Source organism: Balaenoptera borealis, assembly GCF_965194805.1.
Source record: "Balaenoptera borealis genome assembly, chromosome: 19".
NCBI classification, from domain to species: domain Eukaryota; kingdom Metazoa; phylum Chordata; class Mammalia; order Artiodactyla; family Balaenopteridae; genus Balaenoptera; species Balaenoptera borealis.
In genome coordinates, this window is record NC_138878.1 from 30,495,831 (window position 1) to 30,522,274 (window position 26,444).

At 40.7% G+C, this 26,444-nt stretch overlaps 1 long non-coding RNA gene across 1 annotated transcript in view; it reads left to right on the plus strand.

Annotated features, from left to right (window-relative positions):
• Window positions 1–20,357, plus strand: part of LOC309616280 — a 34,976-nt gene extending 14,619 nt beyond the window's left edge. Inside the window, exon 2 of the long non-coding RNA XR_014237409.1 lies at window positions 18,951–20,357. This is a non-coding gene — a long non-coding RNA (uncharacterized lncRNA). The remainder of the gene's footprint in view (window positions 1–18,950) is intronic.
• Window positions 20,358–26,444: the final 6,087 nt, after the last annotated feature.

Here is a 26,444-nt window from a genome sequence, read left to right on the forward strand (position 1 = left end):
TTTTATATAATTATGTAACAGTATATAATTATGTATATACATATAATATGATTTTTATATAATTATAATATAAATTTTATGATTATTTTTTATTTTTAGCATTCTTTTTATTTTCACGTGGAGACAGGAGTCATCAATCCTCAGCCCTGGCTCATCTTGACTTGAGAAATTGGTGGACAGTTATTCTTTGAGAGTTTAAAGGATGGCTGGAGACCTGGGAAGTATTGCACCTGGGGGTATAACTAGAAACAGTCCTCTGCAGAGCTGAGAGGATTTCTTCATTATTACTCACCCTGGTACCACCTTTTACCATGTTCTTGGCCCTGCTGTCATGTCCATTGCCATTGGGTAGTCTGCAGTCTCCTGAGACATGGGAAGGCAGGTGATAAACGAATCCATGCTGCAGTATTAGCCATCCAAATCCTGTCCCTTCAAGGAACATTTAAAAAAAGAACTTGGAAGAGGGTAATATTGAATCTAGACAAAACTATCTGGGAATATTGGGGAATATTTAGGCACTGTGAGACTTGGAGGGAGGGAAATATTTTTGTGTAGGGGGCAGTCAAATCCTATCACAAAGGTAATCTTTGCATGAGAGCTGCAGAGATAATTGCCTTTATATAAATTCATTCATTCATGCATCCATCCACCCATCCATCCATTCATCCATCCACCAATCCATCCATGCACCCATTAATGCATTCATCAGCCAACATTTACCTCCTATGTGAATAAACAGACAATGCCTCTTAAATTAGGTCTAATGCCCATGTGGTCTCTTGACTCCACTCTACACCTGTTTGCAAAGAATCTCCAGCCTGAATATGAATTCAGGTGCATCTGGGTGACAGAGAAGTGAGATGACCCTGATTCCTCAACAGAGTCCAGTGCTAGACTCTGCGATTTTTCTATCACATGTTCAGAATATAGCTTTCCTTTCATGGCTACTTAATTATTATGGCTCAGAAGACCATAATACTAAATTAAAGTGAAATGCAATTGCTCTGCCAGTTTTCACACCTGCCAAAATTCAGCCGATAACAGTAGGATTCCATGTGCATCTCCAAGTAAGAATGTGCTGTCAGTGACAGGAGGAAGAAAGGAAAAAAACCCTTCTCTTTCCACATTTGCCCTGCAGCCAGGTTGACACAACAGAAATGGAAAACAATTGGTGCCCGTATAAAATTCTATGACAAAAGGAAAGTTGTGAAATAGAAAAATGGATTTCTTGGGGGGAAAACATAACTTCCTCTGACAGCAATGTATTTAGGAAAAGAATTCTGTAGTCTGAGAATATTAAGGTCGTTAAAATTTGCAGGTTTTTTTAGGGGGTGTGCACGGAGGCTCTTAACCTACCTTCCCTCACATTCTCCTTCAAATCTATATTAAGGTTAATCATCAATTGAAAGCCAGAAATGATATAGGAAAATCATTCTTTTACAAATGGAAACTATTATAATTTAAAAGGGTGCAAATGAAACCATACATTTTCAGAAGGAGATCAATGAAAAGCACTTTATTAGAAAATATAAATCACTTTTTAATTTCAGATGCAACAAGAAAAGAACTCATTTTTTCAGTTTCATTGAAATCGATTGGTACACCTGCAGAGAAAAGCAGCTTTATCATCTCGTTATCAGCCAATTAATATGCAGGTCTAAATGTGAATACTATTCCAGTTAACTAGAAATGGATGATTTTATTGAAGTCTTAATAGACTAGGAAAAGCTGCCTTCCACCCTGCTAAATGAGGTCAGTTGAGAAAAAAAAAATCAGAAGTGCATTACTTGGGACGGGTGGAATCTAAAACAATTTCTCTAACTCTGCGGACTACGGAGAAATGGAAGCAAAGCAACACGTCTGAAAGCAGAGGGACCTGGTATATGGAAGAAAAATCAGAATATTGAGTTTTCTTTTCATTGGAAAAGGGAAATATTTGGGTTTGATTCTGAAGTCTGACACTCTCACTATTCAAAATTTGACAGTCCTTAGTTCTCACTCTCATCTTCATTTTAATCTAAGGGCAAGCAGAATTGTAAACTAGATGAAGTCTATTTACCACTTCCCATTTTTTTCCTTTTTGTGCTCGTTTTCTGCCTTGAGATGTTCTCGTTAACACACAGAAAACTTAGCATCCTCAAGTTCTCTGTACCCCTTCCCCTACCAAAACAGCTAAGTGACCTTGGGATAAACTAATTCACACTGTTACTATCACCAGTGATATTTTAAAGGAGTGTAATCTAAAGCATGGCTCAGCAAACATTTTCTCAAAGGGCCAGATGGTAAATATTTTCCACCTCACAGGCCATAGGATCTCTGCTGCAAGTATTCAACTTTGCCTTTAGAACACAGCCATAGACAAAACACAAATCGTGTGGTTGTGTTCCAATAAAACTTTATTTACAAAGCAGGCAGTGGGCTGAATTAGGCCTGTGGGCTGTAGCTTGTCAATCCCTGATCTAAAGCAATGGGGCTATAAGTGGTGGAATGCCAGGTGTCAAGGAAGAGCTGTAGGGAGAAATTAGTTTTTACAAGATTAGGGGAGTTCAGTTGGCCAGAAGACCTCTCTGACATTCTTCAACCACTTTTGATTTTCTTAAAATTCACTTGTTCATTTGTTCATGCATTCATTCAGCCCTCAAGCTTTTGATTGAAAAAATGCTTACCCCCTCTGTCAGGAGCTCTGTAAGCAAGAACAACTCTGCTCTTTGCTTGGGGTCAGTGGCAACAGTTGCCGCCCCTCAAGACGCTCACTTTGAGTCCTTGCTAACACTCCTGTAGCTGGTTTCAGGCAAGCACCTTCTGATTTCTAATTTCTATGGAATTAGGAATAACCGGCCCCAAGCACAGGAAATAGGTTCTGCTGCTGGAATGTGTATTCAGAATATGACAAATGTGTCTATGATCATGAGACCCATTTTCTACAGTTGAATCAGTACTTAGAGATTAATATGAATTTTGTCCTCCAATAGTTACTTGGCAGGCTTAACCCTCCCAAGATATTGCTATAACTCTGAAAGTTTAAAAAATTACAGAGCATATGGAATGTTATTTATTTATTTTGGAATGTTCTCTTAAAGATTTTTCTAAAATTTATAAATGTAGCTGTTATATTATAGACTGTTAAGAGAACAGAAAGATGAAAATAACATCATATATAATCCTAAGACCCGGACCACAAGTGGGAAGTGCCTGGCACAGTAACTGGTGCATAATAGGTGCTCAGGAAGTATTTGTTGAATGAATGAATAGATGTATATTTCTTATGAAAATCCAGTGAGTGGCAAGTCTTTATCCAATCCAATGAGTGGCAAGTCTTTATCCTTCAAGGGCAGATTTCATGTTGGGAAATAGCCAATAGCCCTTCTATGTCAAATGTGTTCATCAAGCTGAGGCTGTCCACTGATCTGAGTTTTAACCTTGTACAAGTGGGACCTGTAGATATGTAGACCTTTAGGCATCTACTCTAGCTGGAAGGTGTGCCCTGCTGGTCCCTTATCCATACCCAATGTATCCAATTTTTGACACATTGCTTGGATTAGAGGATTATTTTGGTTTTGTGTAGCTGCAATCTTGGTTTTACAAGAGACTCACCAGTTAATGTAGCTGTGTGAATTTGGGCAAGTCACTTATCTTTCCGGGACGTAATTTCCCAATGTTTCTAATGAAAGTGTTCAATTAAATCATCATAGAGTCTCCTTATACCACTAAAGTTACTCAATTCCAGAAGTGACCCCAAACAGCCATACCTCATTTTCACATTTTATTTTATTTTAATTTTTTTGGCCACGCCACATGGCTTGCAAGATCCTAGCTCCCCGACCAGGGATTGAACCCGGGCCCTCAGCAGTGAAAGCATGGAGTCCTAACCACTGGACTGCCAGGGAATTCCTGCATTTTCCCATTTTAAAAGCATCCTAGCAAATATGCTAGAAATCCAGAATGTCACAGTCTCAGGACTGAATAGATACTAGGTTTTATTTCTAAATTAATTTTTAAAGTTATTTATAAAAGTAATACTAATCAATGCAGAAAACTTGAAACACAAGGAACAGAAATATTAAAAATATTATATATATTCAGAATATTGTGTCATTAGCCCACCCAGAGATAATCACTACATATATAGATGAATCTATGTTTACTAAAAAATAATATCAATTTTGTCTACAGATAGGAATATATAACATAGAGATTTAAAAAATGAAATTATGCCCTACATGCTTGATAACCTCCTTTCATCTGGCAATATATTGAATATATATATGAATATTTGAATATATATATGAATATTTCCAGTATTTATTCTTCTATTGAATTTTATAGAACATGATTTTTGTAAAAGACTGCAGGGTGTTCCATTGGGTATTTAGGACAATGGCAATATTTCCAGATCCAACTTTCCCCTTCTATAGAGCAAAACAGCTAGTGCCCACAGAGTCCCATGAAACTATATCACCATCCCATCTTCTTTTCTTTTCTTTTCTTTTTTATAAATTTATTCATTTATTTTTGTCTGTGACAGGTCTTTGTTGCTGCGTGCGGGCTTTCTCTAGTTGCGGCGAGCGGGGGCTACTCTTCATTGCAGTGCACGGGTTTCCCATTGCGGTGGCTTCTCTCGTTGCGGAGCACGGGCTCTAGGCATGCGGGCTTCAGTAGTTGTGGCACGCGGGCTCAGTAGTTATTGCTCGCGGGCTCTAGAGCGCAGGCTCAGTAGTTGTGGCCTTTGGGCTTAGTTGCTCCGCGGCATGTGGGATCTTCCCGGACCAGGGATTGAACCCGTGTCCTCTGCATGGGCAGGCGGATTCTTAACCACTGCGCCACCAGGGAAGTCCCCCATCTTCTTTTCTTTCTCTTTCTTCTCGTTTTCCTTTTCCCCTTCTCTCTTCTTTTTCTTCCTTCCTCTCTTTCTTCTTCTCCTTCCTCTTTCTCTTCTGTTCCCTTCTCTTATTTCCTCATCTTTTTTTTTTGGTGGAGATGCTGGGGATTGAACCTGGGGCCTCATGCACCTCATTTTCATTTGATGTTATAATTGGGCTGGTCATTTGCAGAGATGTCAGGCCAGTAAACACAGTGTGTGTGTGTGTGTGTGTGTGTGTGTGTATGTGTGTGTGTGTGTGTGTGTGTTTTGATGGCTACACTTCTGGCCTTAAGTCGGATGAGGCATTAAAGGCACATCTTGGAGACAATCTCTGAAAGTCAATCAGTTCTTGGGGAGTCATGACCTCCTTGAAGGCATTCAAGGTGGTAGGTATGGGTTTAATATGGGAAGGTTTTCTTTCTTTAGATTAGAGACATACAGGATTGAATTGAGTCATCTTGAGTGGTGAATTTCCTGTTACTGGTTGCATTCAAACAGAGGCTAACGGACCACTTACTACAGGCATTATCATGTTTCCAGACAAAAAAAAATCATGTCTAAGCTAAAAATTTTGGTCCTGCACCAGATTTACCCTGAAGCTCCCCCAAACATTTCAGTCTGGTTACCCCTCTAGGTTAGATTCAATGATCTCTAACTTTTTCCATGTACAGACGGTTCCTCACTTACAATGGTTCGACTTAACGATTTTTTGACTTTACCATGGTGCAAAAGCGATAGGAATTTGGTCGAAACTGCACTTCAAATTTTGAATTTTGATCTTTTTCCAGGCTAATGATATGAGTTATGATCCTCTCTTGTGATGCTGGGCAGTGGCAGTGAGCCACAGCTCCCAGTCAGCCGCATGATCACCAGGATAGAAAACCAATACACTTAAAACCATTCTGTACCCACACAACCATTCTGTTTTTCACTTTCGGTACAGGATTTAAAAAATTACATGAAATATTCAATGCTTTTTAAAAAAATAAAATAGGCTTTGTGTTATATGATTTTGTCCAACTGTAGGCTAGGATTTATCAAGATATAACCTCATTGTAAGTCGATGAAGATCTGTATTAGAGTCTCTGATTGTATGACTCTGTGACATAGGCCTTTATGTAAGGCACTACTATTTAACTTCCCGAAATTGATGCTAATAAAAAACTTGGATGGGAAAGGAGGTTCAACTAATTGCAAATAATGAGATTTCAGTCTATCTGGGAATTTCAAGTGTTCAGGCTTTCCCTAACCCTCCTTTCTATGGATATGTGATGGGATGTCTTAATGACAAAAGTATTAAATGACACTCGTGGAGGCATGTAAGGGAAGATATGCACACACGTTCTAGATGGACAGATGTTAGTCTCTACCTGCATGCTTGAACAAGTGGCTAGGTCCTGTATGAAATGTCACACTAAAGACCCTTTAAATGCCTTGACTGAGCAATTTGGCCTTACCCCATTTTCTCATTTCAAAATGTTTCAGGTTCGTTTTGCTCCATGAAATACATGAAAGCTGCTTCTGACCACAGAGACTAATGTACTGTCCCTTTTATCCCCAAAACGGGCTCCCAATTGGTTCCAGGGAAAGTGATTTCCCCAAACCTGGCTGCCAGCCGTAATTGGCTTATATGTGACCCATCCATTTCCACATGCTTGTTAGAGCTGGATGTGGAGTCTCTCAGTCCCTCCCAGGCAGCTGGACAGGGGCAGTAGATATGAGCAGGCATGCTGGTAGAACCCCTGGAGTTGAGTGGTCCATTCCTGCACTCATGACCTGTTGGATGCAGTAGACACGACGTGGAGCCTGCCTTTGAAACCAGGCAGACATTGGGAAACATTGGAGGAAAATAGACCCCATCTTTCTTCTCCTCTTACTTCTGTCTCCCTCTTGTTTTCTCTCTCTGTCCACTGTTCGCAGCAGCAAGAAACTGTACAAACTAGAGCCAGATTGCTTGGGTTTGAACCTAGCTCTGCCATCTAATAGCCATGTTACCTTGGGCAAGCTTCTCAGAATTCCACTGCCTCGGTCTCCTCACCTGTAAAATGGGGACAATAGTAGTACTTTTGTTACCGAATGCAAGTCCTTGTGCCCGATGCACAGTGAGGCCAAACAATACCAAAACGTCGGAGTTTGGAGCAGAGAAAGGTTTATTGCAGGGCCATGCAAGGAGATGGGTGGCTCATGCCTTAAAACCCCCAAACTCCTTGAAGGCTTTCAGCAGAGCTCTTTTATAGGAAAGATCGGGGAGGGGCGGGTTAGTTGTTGCAAACTTCTTGGTGTCAGATCCTTTGCTCTTGTAGCTGTCCATGTAGGTCAGGTCACGGTCAGGTCACAATGTTCAAAATAAATGTTATCCTTGTTCTGCAACTTTTTATCTAAAGGTGTAATATTCTTTTTTTTAAAAATTTATTTAATTTATTTATATTTGGCCGTGTTGGGTCTTCGTTGCTGCACGCGGGCTTTCTCTAGTTGCAGCGAGCGGGGGCTACTCTTCATTGCAGTGTGCGGGCTTCTCATTGGGGTGGCTTCTCCTGTTGCGGAGCACGGGCTCTGGGCACGCGGGTTTCAGTAGTTGCAGCACGCGGGCTCTAGAGCACAGGCTCAGTAGTTGTGGCTCGCGGGCTCTAGAGCACAGGCTCAGTAGTTGTGGCACACGGGTTTAGTTGCTCCGCGGCATGTGGGATCTTCCTGGACCAGGGCTCGAACCCGTGTCCCCTGCATTGGCAGGCGGATTCTTAACCACTGAGCCACCAGGGAAGTCCCTAAAGGTATAATATTCTTAAAGGTCATAGTTTTGAGAAGTATACAAGAAAGGAAAGGGGAGGCATTAAATTCTGTCTCCATGTCTCCTTGTGGCTTTTAACACTTAACAAATCCCATAAGTAAAGTAACATCATTACCCCTCATTTTACTTGTTCAAGGTCCCAAGGATCGACTTTCACCCTCCAAGGTCCAGGCCCTGGCTAAGAGAAGGGGGTCCCTACGCGGGCCAGTTACCCGGTCCGGGTGTGTTCATCCAGCACCCAGTTGGGGTCCACCCACCAGTGCCCAGGCCCTGCTGGAGAGGCAGCTCTCAGCTGGCGGTGCCCTCAGGACCAGGTCCCCAGACCCCACCCAGCCGTCATCACTGAGGGAGCCAGGCACCCAGGACCCAGCCAGCCCTTAGGCTCCTCAGGCCCCCCAGGTGGCAGAGTAGGACTCCTAACGGCTGAGCGCTAAGGGTCTCGCAATAACAGTCTTGCCTAATGGACGAGCGCCCCCCCATTACAATTCTCCCCTTTTCTTTGATACTCCCCAGTCTTGAGGGGAACAGGTGTTGGACAAGAAGGGGAATCATGTTTTGGATAGAGAGGTTAATCATAAACTCGGCAGAGGAACTGAGTTTTAGTGGGGCTGGATTTCAACCTCCAGTCCTGTTTCATCCTCCTCCAAGTCTTTCAGGGAATGGGGCAAGAGTGAGCCCTCTGGCTAGTGGCTGTGAGCTAACCGCTGCAGGCCCACGCTGCCCCTGTTACACGTTCCTTACAGCGCTGGGAGGACCAAACTGGTTAATGTGAATGCAACACTTAGGACAGTGCCTGGCAAGTCAGGAGGGCTGTCATGTGTTTGTGTTTGCTAATACTGATTCAAGGAACTCAACGCCCACTGGGACCTGAGCAGGGGCTGGGTGCTGGGTGACCACAGCCCTCCAGAGGCTGCAGCAGCTGAGCCCCAGGAGACATGATTGACGTTTCCTTATTCTCTGTCTCCTCCTTTCCCGTATTTCTTCCCCTCCCCCTTCTTTTCTGTTTCCTGTTGCCACGGTAACAAATTATCACAAACTTTCTGGCTAAAACAACACAAGTTGATTATCTTACAGTTTTGTAGGTCAAAAGTCTCACTAAAAAAAAAAAATCAAGGTGTTGACAGGGCTGCATTCCTTCTGGAGGCTCTCGGGGAGAATTTGTTTCCCTGCCTTTTCCAGCTTCCAGAGGCTGCCCCCATTCCTTGGCTCATGGCCTCCTTCACATCACTGTGACTTCTGCTCCAGTTGAAACATCTTCTCTGACTCTCTTGTTTCCTTATTTCCCATATAAGGACCCTTGTGGTTGGATTGCACCCATTTGGATGATCCAGGATAATCAATCCACTCAAGATCCTTGATCACACCTACAAAGTCCCTTTTGCCATATAAAGTAGCACATTCACAGGTTCCAGGGTTAGGACATGGACATTGGGGCGCTGTTATTTTACCGACCACACTCTTCACCTTCTTTTCTTTCCTTTTCAAAATGCTTTTTCTGTTCATAAACTTTCTTGATCCGGTGTGAGGCCTCGGGGAAGCTTGGTTCTAGGCCTGACACTTCCACCAACTTGCCCCACGTGTGACCTTGGGTAAGAACTCCCACCTCCGTAGCACAAGGAGTTGGACTTTTGTGTTAGTTAGGGTTTTCCAGAGAAACAGAACCAAAAGAAGATATATATAAAATAAATGTTTTATGTATATACTTGTTATGATGAATTGGCTGACATGATTATGGAGACTGAGAAATCCCATGATCTGCTGTCTGCAAGCTGGAAAAGTTGGTGACATAATTCAGTCTGAGTCTGAAGGCCTGAAAACAGGCTTTCCAAAGGTATGTATAAATTCTACTCTAAGGGCAGGAGAAAATCCATATCCCAGCTCATGCAGGCAGGAAGGAAGGGGATGGCATCCTCTCTCCCCTCACTTTTTGTTCTATTAAGCCCTCAAGGGGTGGGATGAATCCCACCCACCTTGGGGAAGGTGATCTACTTTACTGAGTCCATTGATTCAAATGCTGATCTCATCCAGAAACACCCTCACAGGCACACCCAGAAATAATGTTTAATCTGGGCACCCCATGGCGCAGTCAAGTTGACACATAAAATTACCTGTCACAACTCATCCTGCAGTGCCCGATTTCAGGTGTGCAAAAACACCACTTCCTTGATTTTCTTTTAATGAGTCTGATTAAATTGATCTGATTCTGATGCTGCTGAGCTCCCACCTTGCATCTTGCTGGGAACTTCATTCTGCTTTTTGGAGCTTTCCTTGTTCCTGGTGGTTCAAAGCTTGTGGCATCTCAGAATACACACACATCAGGCAGGTTGCTCCAGTTTTCACATCGTTGGCCTCTAATGCCACCTCCGAGATGCCCATTTTCCTAGACTGTGTGGTCCCTTTAGGTGTCATACATGCAGCAAGGAAAGCTTGGTGGTCTTGATGGCATCCATGCCCAGTCCCCAGTCACCATGAGTGCGCCTCATAGCTCTTCCTCCTTGAGGCTTAACCACCTCAGGAAACAGGGTCTGAGGCCCTGGATCCACTGACCCCCATTCTGTCCCCAGTCTGGGGATTCTCTCCTAAGTGTTTCACTCCTGCTATACTTGGTATAATCTTGTCAAAGGGTTTTTAACGAAATCCAGGAAGAGGAGTTTCTTGTGGGCAACTTCAGTTTTGGGCTTTCCAATATCAACTCCTCCTGAAACAAAAGGGTCTACTGCCAGAGAATGAATGGGTTCTCCTCAAACTTTTATGTTGTAGCCTAATCCCCAATGTGATGGTGTTAGAAGATGGGGCCTTTTGGAGGTGATTAGCTCATGAAGGAGGAGCCCTCATGAGTGTGATTAGTGCCCTTATAAAAGAGACCCCAGAGAGCTCCCTTGCCCCTTCTGCCATGTGAGGACACAATGAAAAGACAACTGTCTGTGAATTAGGAAGTGGGCTCTCATGAGACATTGAATCTGGGGGGGTGGGGTGGGGTACCCTGATTTTGGACTTCCCAGCCTCCAGAACTGTGAGAAATAAATTTCTGTTTCTTATAAGCCACCCAGTCCATGGTTTTCTGTGATAGCAGCCCGAATGGACCAAAGTCTGCTTGGAAAAAATATAAATTGAACAAGTATAAGTTAATGGATCAATAAATTATCCTGCCCCAAATGGTCCTCAGTTGGTTTTCCACAGAGCCCCATGCTTCCTCAGAGCTGGGATCAAGTAGGTGGAATTCTACACTTGCCCCCCTCACTTCAACCAGAGCAGCTGCTCTCATGTTGGTTTTATGTATTGCAGATTCTCCTAGGATTTTTTTATAAAAGAAGGATGCTATGGTTAAAAAATATTTGAAAGCACTGGAGTAGATGATCTCTAGGGCCTCAGCCAGTTCTAAGGGGCACAATTTTTGTGCTTTTCAGCAAACTCAGCAGCCTTATGAAGGAATCACTTATTCTCTATCATCTGGCTTTCTGTTTAACCAGACCCCCCTGTTAATAAAGGGATCTATATGATATATCCATAGCACAATAACCTTTGCTCTTAACAATGCAGTTTATGATCTAGGACTATTTCATCAAAGGGGATGAACATTTAAGCACGATAGTATATATATATATATATGGTGTGTGTATTCGATTGTGCTTAAATGTTCATCTATATATCAATATATTTATAAAAATGATAACTGCATAGTCATGGAAGAAAAGATTCAAAAATACAGAGCAATATAAGAATAAAATAGAGATGAAATTACCAATAATTCCGGATTGATCACTGTTAACATTTGGGGGTATTTTCTTCTAATATTTAAAAATTAAGTATACAATGTATGCACAAATATTAAAACAAGATAGGGAGCATGCAATGTTTGTAGTTTTATGTGTTAACTTTTCATAAAATACTGTTATTTCATGAGCATTTTCTCATGTTTTAAATTTTTTAAAAAACATGATTTTAATGACGTTATAAGACTATATAATATAGATGTTTCATAATTTCTTCATGAGTTTCCCTATTATTGGACATTTGAAATATTTCTGATTTGTCATGATTATTAAGCTTTTGAGAAACACATCCATAGACAAATCTTTACTTACATCTCTAAGTGTTTCTTACATAGATTCAAAGATGTGAATTAACTGAATTAAAGGACATACTTTTTTTTCCCCCAAAGGCTCTTGAGACATATTTCCAAAATATCTTCCAAAAAGTTTATACCATTTTACATTTCCATCAGCTCTGTTGGAGTCTTGGTCTCACCAAATCTTTATCAAAATTTTGTTAATTAAAAAAAAAAAAAAAAAGGGACTTCCCTGGTAGCCCAGTGGTTAAGACTCTGTACTTCCACTGCAGGGGGCATGGGTTCAATCCCTAGTCGGGGAACTAAGATTCTGCAGGCCACACGGCATGTCCCCACCCATAATAAAACAAAATAAAATTTTGTTAATTGTTGGGTGAACTGTTAATCAGAGTTTTAGCGCCATATGTAATTTATTAGACTCCCATACTTTAAAATGTGACAACCTATGTAGCTTTCAAATTAATGGAAAATTCCAGCATTTCCAACAGAGAATTTTTTCCTGAAAAACGAAGGATGTAAAAATAAGAACAGGGCTAAAATAAACCAGAGTATTGATATATAAAAGTGGAAAAAGAGAAAAAAAAAGAGAAAACAAAGTCTTCTAGTCCTGATGGACCCACATTCCAGCTCCCTCTTTCTCTCACTTTAATACACAGTGGTTGTCTGGCAGTGTGGACTTCTATCAGACTAGTAAAAATACCTGGGGGCTAATGGTTAGTTAGGGTCTGTCCTGAATCCAGCCCAGTCGTTCTTTATGTGTTAACTCAGGGATTTAGGTTATAAATCCATCGGGAAAGAAGAACACGGAAAGCCGATCCATGAATCTAATCCACTTTCCCAAATCCCACAGCAGGAGGGCCAGAGATGTCGCGTCTGCCCAGTAGAAAGAAGCCTCTGTGTCCCTTTCCAAACTTGCGTTAGTTCTTGGCTCTCTCAGGAGGCTGCGGGGGCAGTTTTTTCCTCTGCTTTACAACTCGGTGACCTCAGATTCCAGGAATAGAGGTGATCCTGGGGATTCTGTTCTCGACCTGGTTTGCTCTGAGTCAATAAATAACAAGAGGCCTTTTTTCTCCCAGCATATTACAATGCCTGTAAAGTTTCTTTTAAAATGCTTTAGCACAGTTAATGGGATAGTAGGCATGTGCCAGGTAACTTGCCTGGTGTCAGGTAACACACTGTCAGTGTGCACAGACTGGGGTGAACACTTACACAAGGAGCCAGACTCCAGAAGTGGCTACTGTAAGTCCTCTTCCATCCTTTAGAGATCACTAGCAATGGATTTGCTAATTAGCATACCGGTATAAAAAATGGATTTTTATTGGCGAATCTAGTGACTGTTAATTAATTTGATGAATGTTCGAAATGAGCTTCAGATAGGCAGCTTGGGTTAAAATGCGTAAAGACGTTCCCCTTCCCTGCATGAACCTAGCAAGTCTTGTAGCCTGTACCTTTAGGGATGTCACCTGCACTGGATCCTTAAGCAGTCCTGTGTCCAGCCATTGACTTAGGAGGATTTCTGATGATTCTAGCTGGCAGTTGTAAAAGTCTGTTCTAATCCGCTTTGAGCAAACTTTTCACATAAGGAAAGTTTGGAGTCCCTGAAAAGTCAGAAAACTGGGACTTCATCATGGTCCTGCTTTGCTAATGAATGTTTATTTAATTAATGTTGGGAGTTGTGACTGTTGGCAACCCATGTCAACAGGCTACAGCTTCAGCTTTTCTTCTGCTAAATCAGAGATCACAGGGGTGTCAGTGCAGGGTTAGTTAGAATTAGGCAATGTCTGTTGGCCATCCTTTTTCTCCTGACATGATGGCTAGCCAGCTGTCCAAGATCTGCTTCTGATTTGATTTAGAAAAACTTACCTGAGTTCTGAGAGCCATTCTGGTTCTGATATGGAGCAGGGCCCTGTGGGGCTCCTGGGCACAAAGCCTTTCTGTGTTCCCTATTTCTTTGATTACAGGAAACAGCCTTCATTCAGCCTCCAAGACCTTTCCTGAGTTCAAATGGGCAGATCCAAGCAGTTGTTAATTAGGGAAGGGAGGAGAGGCAAGACCAGGGAGAAACAAACAATCAAGAGCAGCCCTGGGGCAAGGTCCTGTTTCCCTATCAATGGATACACACAACAAAAGGTTTGAGCTATTTTGCAGACACTGAAACCCCCTCCAGGTGGGAGAAGTTAACGATTAATGATGGTATGCTGCACACAAGCATGTAGATCCCAGATCAGTTGGACCTGAAGGTTGATGCTGACTCCTACTTACCTTACCACCAACCCATCAGAAGAATGTCCATGAGCTGATCACACCCTCTTTGAACAATTACTATAAAACTTCTCACTGTCTTCTCCAAGTGGGGACACATAGTTTTTCAAGGCAGGAGCCCACTGTGTCCCCCTTTGCCTGGCAAAGTAAAAAAGCTATCCTTTTCTACTTCACCCAAAACTCTTGTCTCCGAGATTTGATTGTGCACCAGTGTACAGAGAAGCTGAGCTTTCAGCCTCAGTTCTTTAAACTTAAAAAAAGAAAAAGAAAAAAATAGAAAAAAATAAAGAGAGAGAGAGAGAGAGAGAGGGAGAGAGAGAGGGAGAGAAGAGAGAAAGAAAGAAGAGGTTGACTACTACTTTTTAGGTTTCTGTGTGTAATTTAAATTTTGATGGATCCCTTCAATTTAAGACATCCATAATGGCTGTAATATGGCAAGACAAATAAAAAGAACCTGTTCTGGAACGCAGAGGCACTTGGTCCCTGGTTGGCTGTGTCAAGTTACTGAATGGCCAGGCTGGCTGTGACACTGAGCTCCTCATTTGCATTTCTAACTGTGACCTGAGGGCTTGTCGAATGTATGAACAGAGACGGTAGCTTTCCGAATGGCATACCTGTGACCTTTTCCCGTCACCTCCTCCTGAGAACATGTTAGGAAAAGTTTTCTAACTTAATCGATAAGAAAGACCAGATTAGAATAATAAGCTTGAAAAATTTCACAATATTTTTTTCCTGTCACACATCTAAATTTAGTGTGTGACACATAGTGGGTAACTACTAAATGTTTGTGAAATGAATGAATAAAATTTGTTTTTGAGCTTAGTGGACCAAATCTATCTTTTTGTCTGAATTTGAAATATTTGTTTTTTTAAAGTCTAGAAAACATATTTGTCAATGTCCTATGTTTCTGTACAACTGCTGCTACTAATGAATAACAATGTTAATAGATAATATCTGTTATTTCCTGGTGCTAGGAACTTGACTTTGTACACATTATATAATTTAACTCTCACAGTAACTCAATTCTCTTATTACTCTCAATTTTAGATGAGGATACCAAGATTTCAAGAGATTAAGTAGCTTGATCAAAGGCACATGATTAGGAAGTAGTTGTTTTACTTGAACGCAGGCAGTCTGCCTCGAGATCCCATGCTCTTAATCCCCAAGCCATATTGCCCCTCTCATTTTTAGGTATTGTTAATGCCTTCATTCTATAATGTCTTCTTGTTCTTTTTTTTAAAAAAATATTTTATTTATTTGTTTTTGGCTGCACTGGGTCTTCATTGTGGTGCGCAGGCTTCTCATTGCTGTGGCTTCTCTTGGTGCGGAGCATGGGCTCTAGGCGTGTGGGCTTCAGTAGTTGTGGAACACGGGCTCAGTAGCTGTGGCACACGGGCTTAGTTGCTCCACGGCATGTGGGATCTTCCCGGACCAGGGCTCGAACCTGTGTCCCCTGCATCGGCAGGCGGATTCTTAACCCCTGCGCCACCAGGGAAGTCCCTATAATGTCTTCTTAAAGGAAGAATTTGGAGTGTCTCTTTTTTTGCAGCCCTTTAACTCAGGATTCCTTGTTATTTATAGGGTTGATTGTTAACGTTCAGATTGAAAAAGTTAGTGTGCGTCTCAACCTTAGCACCTGTGAAGATTAAATCTGTGATAGCAAGAATAATAACCATGTATTGAGTGAATACTATACACCAGACACTTCATACACATTATTGCTAATCCTCACAAACAACTCTGAGAAACTATTTGTTACTTCTTCGCTGCCATTTGCAGATGAAGAAACTGAGGCTCACAGAGGTTACATAAATTGCTTTGGGTCACCTCCCCTCCTGCTAGCAAAATTGGGATTTGACACAGATCTGTGAGATGTCCAAGTTTCTCCTGTTCTAGATGGTGCTCATGACCATTCTTGGTACTAATGTAGCGCTGACATGGGCTACTATATAAGTTTTCTCTGCAAGACTTTCTGTGGAACACCCAGTTGAATCTGACAGTGTCCTGTCTGGATGGAAGTAGTCTGATATTTGCCATGGACCTGCCCGGGCTATTTCTCCAAACCTTGATTGTCTGTATTTGTACTGACATGAAGAATCCCACTGTTAGGGGAAGGATGGCTCAGCTAAGCCTCCAGGTAGGGCTGGGCAGCCTCCAGTTCTCATCTTGACTTGGATTAGTACTCTTACCAGTAATAAAAAATTAATTTTAGCACTTGAGCTAATTGGAATAAAAAAATGTGACACCCAAGCCAGAAATAAGCCTAATGAAGCCCATTAAATTATTTAATGATTACATAATTATGTTCATTTAAAATGCAGGAATTGATCACTCTCAAATTAATTTTACCATCTCTGTACTTTTTAGAGCACATTTATTTTGAACAAAATGAAGGATTAGTTTCATTTCTGATGGGCACTCTGCCATTAATAATCATGTCTCATTATAATGAGAAAATGTTGTGTTTTGAATAAGTTCATGTGACCATATATTTCCAGATAACAGACAAGCTTGTTCAGTGGAGAGATTTCAGCTATTGAAAGGGTCTTTCTTACTAATTTGAATCATAAAATGAGTAAGTAGAGGACTGATGTGCTCAGCGAGCAGAAATATAGATGAGAAAATCTGGTGCAATCCAGCTAATTAGGGGCTGGATCAGAGTGTTCTGGAAGCTCCAAACCAGTTTGCCAGATCAGGCATTATGAGATAGGAAAGGCTAAAAAGGCTTCATAATAGACATATATTGAATGCTTTTCTAGCGTCTTTTCCTTCTCCCTTTCTAATCGTTCCTAATTTCTATTTGGGAATCCCTCTCATTTTGAGGTAGAAGACTTCTCAGGCTACAGGAGTAAAGCATATGATCTACTGAGCCAATCACTGCGTTTCATCCTCTGGCCACAGTGATTGGTACAGAGGTGGTGGACATGTGACCTAAGGCCATCCAATCAGAATGAATCTCAGGATCATTCTAGGGGATCCTGGGACAGGCTCCTCTTTTTCTTTGGCTATGAATGAAGAAGCAGGCTGGCAGCACTTAAGATGTAGTTGATCTGAAGAAGGCAGAATCAAGAGACAGGAGGAAATCAGAACTTGGTGACATTGCTAAGCTCCAGTATAAAGGCTTTCCTGACTCTATCTCTAGGCCTTTCCACTACAGATGCCAATAAATCCCTTCTATTGTTGAAGACATTGTCACTTGCAACTGAAAGCATCCTAGACAAGGCAGAGTTTAATAGGTTATGGGATTTTTCTTTACAGCTATACACCTTATGGCTATGGAGTTTCATTCCTGTAAGAGACTTTTAGGGTCACCCGTTTCAACAGGGGTGCCACATAACAATCTGAGAAGTTGATTTGTGGTCTTACATGCGTTTCTTGCATTTGTAGAGCATTTTACGTTTTCCAGGGTGTTTTCGGAATGCTTCGGATACTCAGGACTAAGTTTCTCTGTAAGGGAGGCAGGGATGGGCAGGGTTGGTTGTAAGGTGAGACGCTTTTTGTCATCAGAAAGATGTCACATCAAATCCCAGCTCTTCTACTGTATAATCTGGGCTCTTCTTGTACCCGTAAAATGGGCGTGATAGTTACTTTGTAAGGTCTTTTTAAAAAAAAAATGTGTGTGTGAAAATTGGAAAGGAGAATGTTTATGAAAGTGTGCAAATGAAGCATAATCCTGGTCAACTTTGTTTAATCTTTTTTTTGGAACCAAGAGGGCCTTGATGGGCCAGTAGTTCTTTTCCCACTCTTTGTCCCCACCCTTAGAGGCTCAGGGATTTGTTTCCTGTGAAAATGCAACTATCTCTGCAGGATCTATTGGTCAGTTACACTTTGGTGAAAATTTTAAGTTGTTAACAGTACTTTGTTTGTTAGGATCCATGAGAGAGGGAAATAAGCAGCTTTTGCTTAAGAATCAAAAGGTTAGAGGTTAGAAGGCATGTTCCTGAATCCCTGAGAGAGTGCTCCGAAGAAAGAGAAAAGGCACAGAACAGCGACAAATATCTGCTTTTGCAGGCAAAAGTTTGGAGCCCTCTTTAGGGTGTCTGAAACGTACAAATATCATTGGTGTCTTTGTGGAGCCACACCACAAATGATGAGCTTTTCCTTAAGAGTTTAGGAGCACAGTCTAATTATTACAAGGCACTTTCTGGTAGCTTCTCTGTAGGGCCTGGCAGTGATGTTCTTGTGCCAAACATGAAAAATATACATCATTTTATAAAGGCTGATTGACTATGTCATAGGCCCTGGGGACTTTTTTTTTTTTTTTTCCACATTTGTTGTTGCTGTTTTAAACCAAAAGGAAATCTACTTGCTCACATATCTGAAAATTCTAGGGAGTTACTGACTTCAGTCATGGCTGGATCCAGGTGCCTGACATCACCAGGAACACTCTCTCTCCATCTTGGTTTTCTTGGTGTTGGCATTGTTTTCGAACAGATGTCCCCAAGTGATGGCAAAGATGACTATCAGCAGTCCCAGGGCTACCAGCTTAGCTAACTGCTTTTACGTATGTAATCTGCCATTCTCTATGCAAGTTTGCCAGGTACCAGATGAAGAAACTGAGGCTCAGAGAGGTTTAGTGAAAGTCACCAAGTAAGGACAGAGCCCCCTGCCCCATTCATATAGTGAAATCCTAATCCCCAGGACCTCAGAATGTGACCTTATTTGGAGATAGGGTTTTTACGGAGGTAATCAAATTTAAAATGAAGTGATTAGCATGGTCCCTAATCCAAACCTTATATAAAGGGGAAATTTGGAGACAGACACGCACATAGAGGGAAGACAATGTAAAGAGATATAGGGAGAAGATGCACCTACAAGCTCAGGAGGGAGACTTGGAAAGTTCCTTCCCTCTCAGCTCTCAGAAGGAACCAACCCTGCTGACACCTTGATTTTGGACTTCTAGCTTACAGAACTATGAGACAAGCAGTTTCTATTGTTTAAGCCAACCATTTTGTGATACTCTGTTTCAGAGCCCTCAGAAACTAACACAGAGCCCAAATTTGAATTCAGATCTGACTCCAAAGCCAGTGTTCTTTCTCCTTCATTGCTCCACTTCAGATGTGGTGATGCATGTGGTATCTGTGAGATTTATGAGATGGATTCATTTTCTGAACTGAAAAATACAATATATTTCTGGATGGGACTCTGCAAGTGTCTTCTGCTTTCACAAACCTCTAGAGGAAGAAGAGCATTTTCTACAGGCTGCTGTGCTTGAAAAACTCCAGACAATTCTGTACAAGAAGCAAACACATCCTCTTCATACTGGGTAATTGCTGATGATAATTGAGAGAACATTTAAATTTGTTAAATTTACACGTGTGTGCCCATAATAATAAGAGCTGGTGGCCCTGACAAGGAGGAGAGTTTCCTCTGCTTTCATGCTTTCAATCTAAAGAAGAAGTTTGATATATATATTTATATATATATGTACATGTCTAACTGAATCACTTTACTGTACCCTTGAAACTAACAAAACATTGTAAATCAACTATATTTCAATAAAAATTAAGAAAAAAATAAAGAAGCAGTTTGAGCAGCCTAACTCTTCTCCTCCAGGGTCTTGTCACATGTTATGAGATTGTCACAGGATATGTATTCTCTCATTCCCTTAACAAGCATATATGAAGACTCTCATTTGTATGAGTCCTAGTACTTAATGCTACAGAGCAGCGTTATCCAAAATATAGTGCGAGCCACAGAAGTGAGCCAAGTATGCAATTTAAAATTTTCTAGTAAGCACGTTAAAAAAATAAAAAGAAGCAGGTGACATTTATTTTAGTAATGTATCTTATTTATCAATCTGTCAAAGATACTTTCATTTCAAAATGTATTCAATATAAAAATTCTTTTTTTGTATTTTCTTTTTAAAAATTAATTATTTAATTGAAGTATAGTTGATTTACAATGCTGTGTTAATTTCTGCTGTACAGCAAAGTGATTCAGTTATACATATATATACGTTCTTTTATATACTCTTTTCCATTGTGGTTTATCACAGGATAGTGAGTATAGTTCCCTGTGCTATACAGTAGGACCTTGTTGTTTAATATAAAAATTCTTAATGTGATATTTTATAGTCCTTTGTCTCACTAAGTCTGAAATCTGGTGTGTGTTTTATACTGATGACCCATCTCCACTTGGACCAACCACATTTCAGATGCTTAATAGCCACATGTGTCTAGAAACTTCTGCGTTGGACAGTGAAGATCTAGAGGATAATGCCATAAAGATGATGGTAATAATAACAGTAAGAATCGTATGACTTCCATTATTTTTGTAACATGTGCCATGAATGTTCTCTCCACATACATTGTCTTTTTTCAAGCTTAAGTTTTGAATACATTCATACAATTTAAAATAAAAACATATAAAAATTATTTAGAAAAACATCTTGATCTTAGCCCCCATCTCCTCAGTTCCCACTCCTTCAAAGAGAAAACCTCCCAAAAAAACAAGAATCTGTTCTAATAGCTTACTGCATGTCCTTACACTTTCTTTAAGCAAATACGAATACATATTCTTATTTTCCCTTCTTTCAACCTAAAGGTAGCAAATTATACACATGCTCTGCATCCTATATTTTTCACTAAACAATTTAGATTGGAGATCTTTTCATATCAGTACATAACTTCTTGGTTGTTTTTCACAGCTGCATTGTATGAAGGTACCAAAATTTAATTAGTCTTCTACTGATGAACATTTGGGTTGTTTTCAGGTCTTGTAACTAAAAGCAATATTACCATGAATATCTTGCACATGCGTCATTTCACATACATGCAAGGATTGTTGGAGAATAAGTTCCCAGAAGTAGGGTTGCTGGGCCATAAGGTAAATGTATGTAAAATTTGAGAAGATATCATCAAATTGTCCTCTAAAGGGGTTGTAGCAAATTCATGCTTCTACCATCAATGTGTAAAATGTACATGGTGTCTTATTTAATCCTTAAAAAAATTGTGGGAGATACTTATTATTATACTCATTTTTCAGGTAAAGTGAAGGCTCAGGCAGGTTGGGTGACTTACACAGTAATGTTTATGCGTATGGGCAAAATCCAAGATTTAACCCCAGTTCTCTTGTACGCGCCTGCGCGCACACACACACACACCATAATCTTACAAAAAATTAGGAAAGGGACTTCCCCGGTGGCTCAGTGGTTAAGAATCCGCCTGCCAATGCAGGGGACACGGGTTCGAGCCCTGGTCCAAGAAGATCCCACATGCCGCAGAGCAAATAAGCCCGTGCACCACAACTACTGAAGCCCGCACTTCTAGAGCCCGTGCTCCCCAACAGACAAAAGCCACCGCAATGAGAAGCCCGCGCACCGCAACGAAGAGTAGCCCCCGCTCTCCGCAACTAGAGAAAGCCCGCGCGCAGCAACGAAGACCTAACACAGCCAAAAATAAATAAATAAATAAATTAAAAAAAAAAAATCAGGAAGTACAATTCAAACAGCTTTTTTTTTTTTCTGAAACATTTGAGAGTCATCTGCCAACTTCACCCCACTCCCACATAGGTGGTCCCTGAGCAGCCTGGTATGAATTTCCCTGATTGAAACAGCAGTAACAAAAATAAGCACAGTATAGATGAGTTTTTCATAAGATTAAATTTATTTAATATAAGGTTGGTGCTTTATGGCCTCTCAACTTCTGGTGTGCTCATATGTTCTTTCTTTTATAGAATTATGGGTATGTTAGATCTGGTTAATTTTTACACCTTTTATTATGAAAATTACCAGCCCTTATAAAAGCAGACTAGTATATTGAGCCCCGATGTACCCAGCACCCAACTTCAACAAATACCAACAAATAAGCAATCTTGTTTTATTTAACCCTCCCATTGCTCCCCCATTTGGATAAATTTAAAACAAAATGTAGACATTATATTACATAATTTTCTCCATAAAGACTTTAGTATGTTTCTTTATAAGACTTTTATTTTAAAAAGAGCAATAGATATGGTTGTTTTAAATGCTTATTTAGATGGCTTTTTATTTTTAAAGTTAGCAATCAAATATTGGTCCCCTCAAAAAATTGTTTTGGAAATATTACTGGTCCATGAAATCCCCAAATCTGGGAATCACTACTGAATTCTGCTGCTGGAAAGACCCTCCTAAGCTTTAGCTGGGATACGGTTGCAACCATGCCTCAGAAGCCTTCAAAATGTAGCTGACCTCGGTTTTCTGAGACCGCAAGCTGATACAATTTTGGGAGTCTCTTTAAGATAAATAATACAAAATTAGGAATACAAAATGACATTTGAAAGTGAATATACTTTTAGTATGAGAAAAGAACTCACTACAAATTACAAGTCAAAAAGCTGACACCACAAACATCACGGAATCCAGAAAAATAACATAATGTTTTCATTAATGAACTGATTGAACCACCCCGTCACATTTTCCTCCTTATATTCTTTGTCTGCATACACTTTGATTGCCTCTCCATATGACAAAGATATTATAATATCATGTTCAATAGAGAGAACACAAGATAATTCAGTTTCTCCTCTAGGATGATTGTTGGAAATTTATGTTTTTGTTATTGATGGTGGGTGACTTTACACATGGATAGACTTGCTGTTTGTAGAACTGCTTTGGGTTTGTGCCTTTGTCTGATAAACTGTTTCTTGAGATTCCATCAACAAAGGTACATTTATCAACGTAGTCTCTGTACTCTTGAATATATTCCCGATGGGAGAGAAGTTCTGTTGTGATCAGGTGTCAATGAGAACTCAACTTCTGCTTATGAGTTTACACATCAGATGTTGGGAGAATTGTCTAAAGACTAGCTTCTGGTTCTGTATACCTCACACTTTGTTAAATTCTTCACAGAGTTCCAGACCTGGACTCCATAGGACATATTCATATTCCCATTGGACCTCCAGCCATGCATCTTTGGGTCACAGTTCTGGGTGGTGAGCTGCAGGAACCATTCCTACACAGGGACAGCTAGTCATGAACGTGACTGTGATTCACATAAATATATCTCAGTAACCCCCATCTAGGTGTATCCCCAAGATAATTTCCTCTTATCCAGCTCCTCCAAATACCTGCAGCCTCTCTAAAGACCCAGCACAGAGGGAAATGCAATGGACAAGTCAGAATGGAAAGAGACAATAGTCTTAACTGATTGTGGCTAAAATATCTTACTTTTTCATGTTATACCAAAACCTATGACTTTCTGAGTACATTAACTTCAGTAAGTTTGACTCTGCCCTTGACTGCCTCTCTGATCTCACCTCCCACAACTTTCCTCCCCCATCATTCGTTCTCTTCAAGGCACATTGACCTGCTTCTTGTTCCTCAAGTATGCCAGGAGCTCTCTGCCTCAGGGCGTTTGCACTTGCTGTTCGTTCTGCCTTGAACACTTTTCTCAGATATCCACACTTGGCTTACATCCTCACTTCCTTCAGCTTTCTGCTCATATGCCAGCTTCTCACCATTCTATGTAAAATAGGACTTCTAGGAAATGCAGAGTCCCCACGTCTAATGAGATACCAAGCACAGACTCAAGGATTCCTAAGACCCCAGCATCTAAACAGGAGCATGTCAATTCCACCAGCTCCTTCAGTTAGTTTCAAGCTGACAGAAGATAACTTTTCTTGGAATGACACTGTAATCTATGCATGATTTTCAATAAATGTTTTCTAGATTGCCAATAAAAAATTAAAAATAAAAGAGCACTCCTATCCTCTGCAACTTACTTTATTTTTTCTTGGTATCACCACCCCTGACATAGCATATATTTACTCATTTGTTTATTGTATTGTCTCCTTTTTATTAGAACTTAAGGTCTAAGAGCAGGGACTTTTTTGTTGTTCACTACTGTGTCCCAGCACTTAGATTTGTCCCAAGTAATTGCTCAATAAATATTTATTGAATAAATGAAGTACAACTGGAAATCACTGAAGAATTTTACACAGGAGAAACGTGATGCTTTCCTGGGTCTGCCAAAAGAAATTAATCTCTCACTTATGTTTCTCCCCAAACATCTTTTTCTATAATATTCCTTGAATTATAATCACCTGTCAGTCTAGTTTTCTCTACTAGATTGTAGAGGACAGGGAGTATGTCTGATTCATCAACAGACCTCTACCACATGTATTTCAGAATTAATGTTGGCAGAATTAAATGGAATCTACTTTGCACGAGAATTCTTGAACTGGCTGTGTTTGGTTTTCTCAACTAACTAGATTATAAGCTGTCTCTGAGGAGGGGAAATTTCCCTGGCCATTTATATCCTCTCAGCATCTCTTAGCAACCAATACATTGTGCTTCTTAAATAGGGTTCAACCTCTGTGTTTCTGCCTATATAATTTCTGTACTTAGTGTCTCCCAGGTCTCCATTATAATGGATTCCTAAGCAAAATTCCTGTATCTATTAGGATACTTTCAGTTTCTATTAATCAAAACCCAATTAAAAACAGCTTAAACAAGTAAAAGTTGGCAAAAGGATTAGTGGTAGGTTGGCTTCAGGAATGTGCCTTAACTACATCTTTCAGCTCTGCCATTCCAGTTTGTCTCCTCATGGTCACAAGATGGCTGCAGTGGTTCTGAGTATCACATTCTCAAACAGTGATATCCAGAGGCAGGAGAAGGAACTCTTCCTTCTCAGACATCTCTTAAATGAAAGGAAAACCTTCCCCTGGAGCTCTGCAAGGCATTTCCCTTCAATTCTCACTGGCTAGAATTGCAACACATGTCCTTGCCTAAACCAATTGGATTAGGGAAATGGAATTGTTTTGATTGGCTAATGTCAATGGAAATTCACTTCCCCTGGGGTGGTGTAGGGGCTCTGTCTTCAGTGCAGAGCCACACAGAAGGTTGGTACTCTAACAGCCAGGAAGAAGGGGGGCAGGATGGAAGAATGGATTTGGGTTAGCACCAAGAGTGTCTGCCTCAGCTTCTACATGCTAGTCCCCCAACCTGGCTTAGTTCAAAGGCCTGAAAAATTGGAGGTCTACAGATACCTCTTCCCACCCCAAAACTAGGGTCATGCTACTTTTCCAAATCAATCTCCTAAATAAAAAATGAACTAAACTAAACACCAAGCTTATGACTTATTTAGAAACAAACCCAGGGCAACTATCAATTAATCTGAATTAACACTGAGCATCGAGCAAGTTTCTTCATCTCTCTGTGCCTCAGTTTCCTCATCTCTGAGATGAGGATAGTAGTAATGGTACCTAACTTATGGGGTTGATGTAAAGATGAAATCAATTATTATGCAGTCAATTCTCATTACTGGTAGATTCTGTATTTGCAAATTTGCCTACTCACTAAATTTATTTGTAACCTCAATATCAGTACTTGTGGCAATTTTGTGGTCATTCACGGACACGCAGGAAAAAAATTTAAGTTGCTCTAAGTGCATGTTCCCAGGAGAGATTGGACAAGGCAACACTGCCTTCTTGTTTCAGCTCTCATATTGTAAACAAGGGTTCTTTTCACGGTCTGTTTAGTGCCTTTTTTTTTTAAGCATTTTTGTTCTTTTTTTAAAAAAAATTAATTAATTAATTTATTTATGGCTGTGTTGGGTCTTTGTTTCTGTGCGAGGGCTTTCTCTAGTTGTGGCAAGCGGGGGCCACCCTTCATCGCGGTGCGCGGGCCTTTCACTATCGCGGCCTCTCTTGTTGCGGAGCACAGGCTCCAGACGCGCTGGCTCAGTAATTGTGGCTCACGGGCCCAGTTGCTCCGCGGCATGTGGGATCTTCCCAGACCAGGGCTCGAACCCGTGTCCTCTGCATTGGCAGGCAGACTCTCAATCACTGTGCCACCAGGGAAGCCCTGTTCTTTTTATTTGGTGATTTCACTGATTAAAATGGCCCTCAGGCATGGTGCTGAAGTCCAGTGTTCCTGAGCACGGGGAGACTGTGATGTCCTTTATGGAGAAATTACATGTGTTAGATAAGCTTCATTCAGGCATGAGCTACAGTGCGGCTGGCCGTGAGTTCAATGTAAATGATTGAACAATACATGTTAAATAAGGTGTTTTTAAACACAAACATACATAAAACAAGGTTTTATATCGATCAATGGACAAAAATGTGACCAGAGGCTCACAGGAAGCTAACCCTGTATTTCCCCTAAGAGCCGTGGCTTGGAATTCATTAATTCAGTGTTTGTAGGGCCTTTATAGAACATGACTACCATGAATAACGAGGATCAACCATATTTAAATTGTTGAGGATAGCTTCTGTCATGTAGCAAAAACTACATAATTGTTAGTTTGAATGTTAACCAATATAATAATAATATTCTCTAAACTAGAGCAGGAATTCCCTGGCAGTCCAGTGGTTAGGACTCTGCGCTTTCACTGTCGAGGGCCCGGGTTTGATCCCTGGTCGGGGAATTAAGATCCCAAAAGCCATGTGCCATGGCCAAAAAACCATCAAACAAACAAACAAACCACCTGCCCCCCCAAAAAACCCTAGAACAATATTAGAACCTTAGAATATTCTCTGAA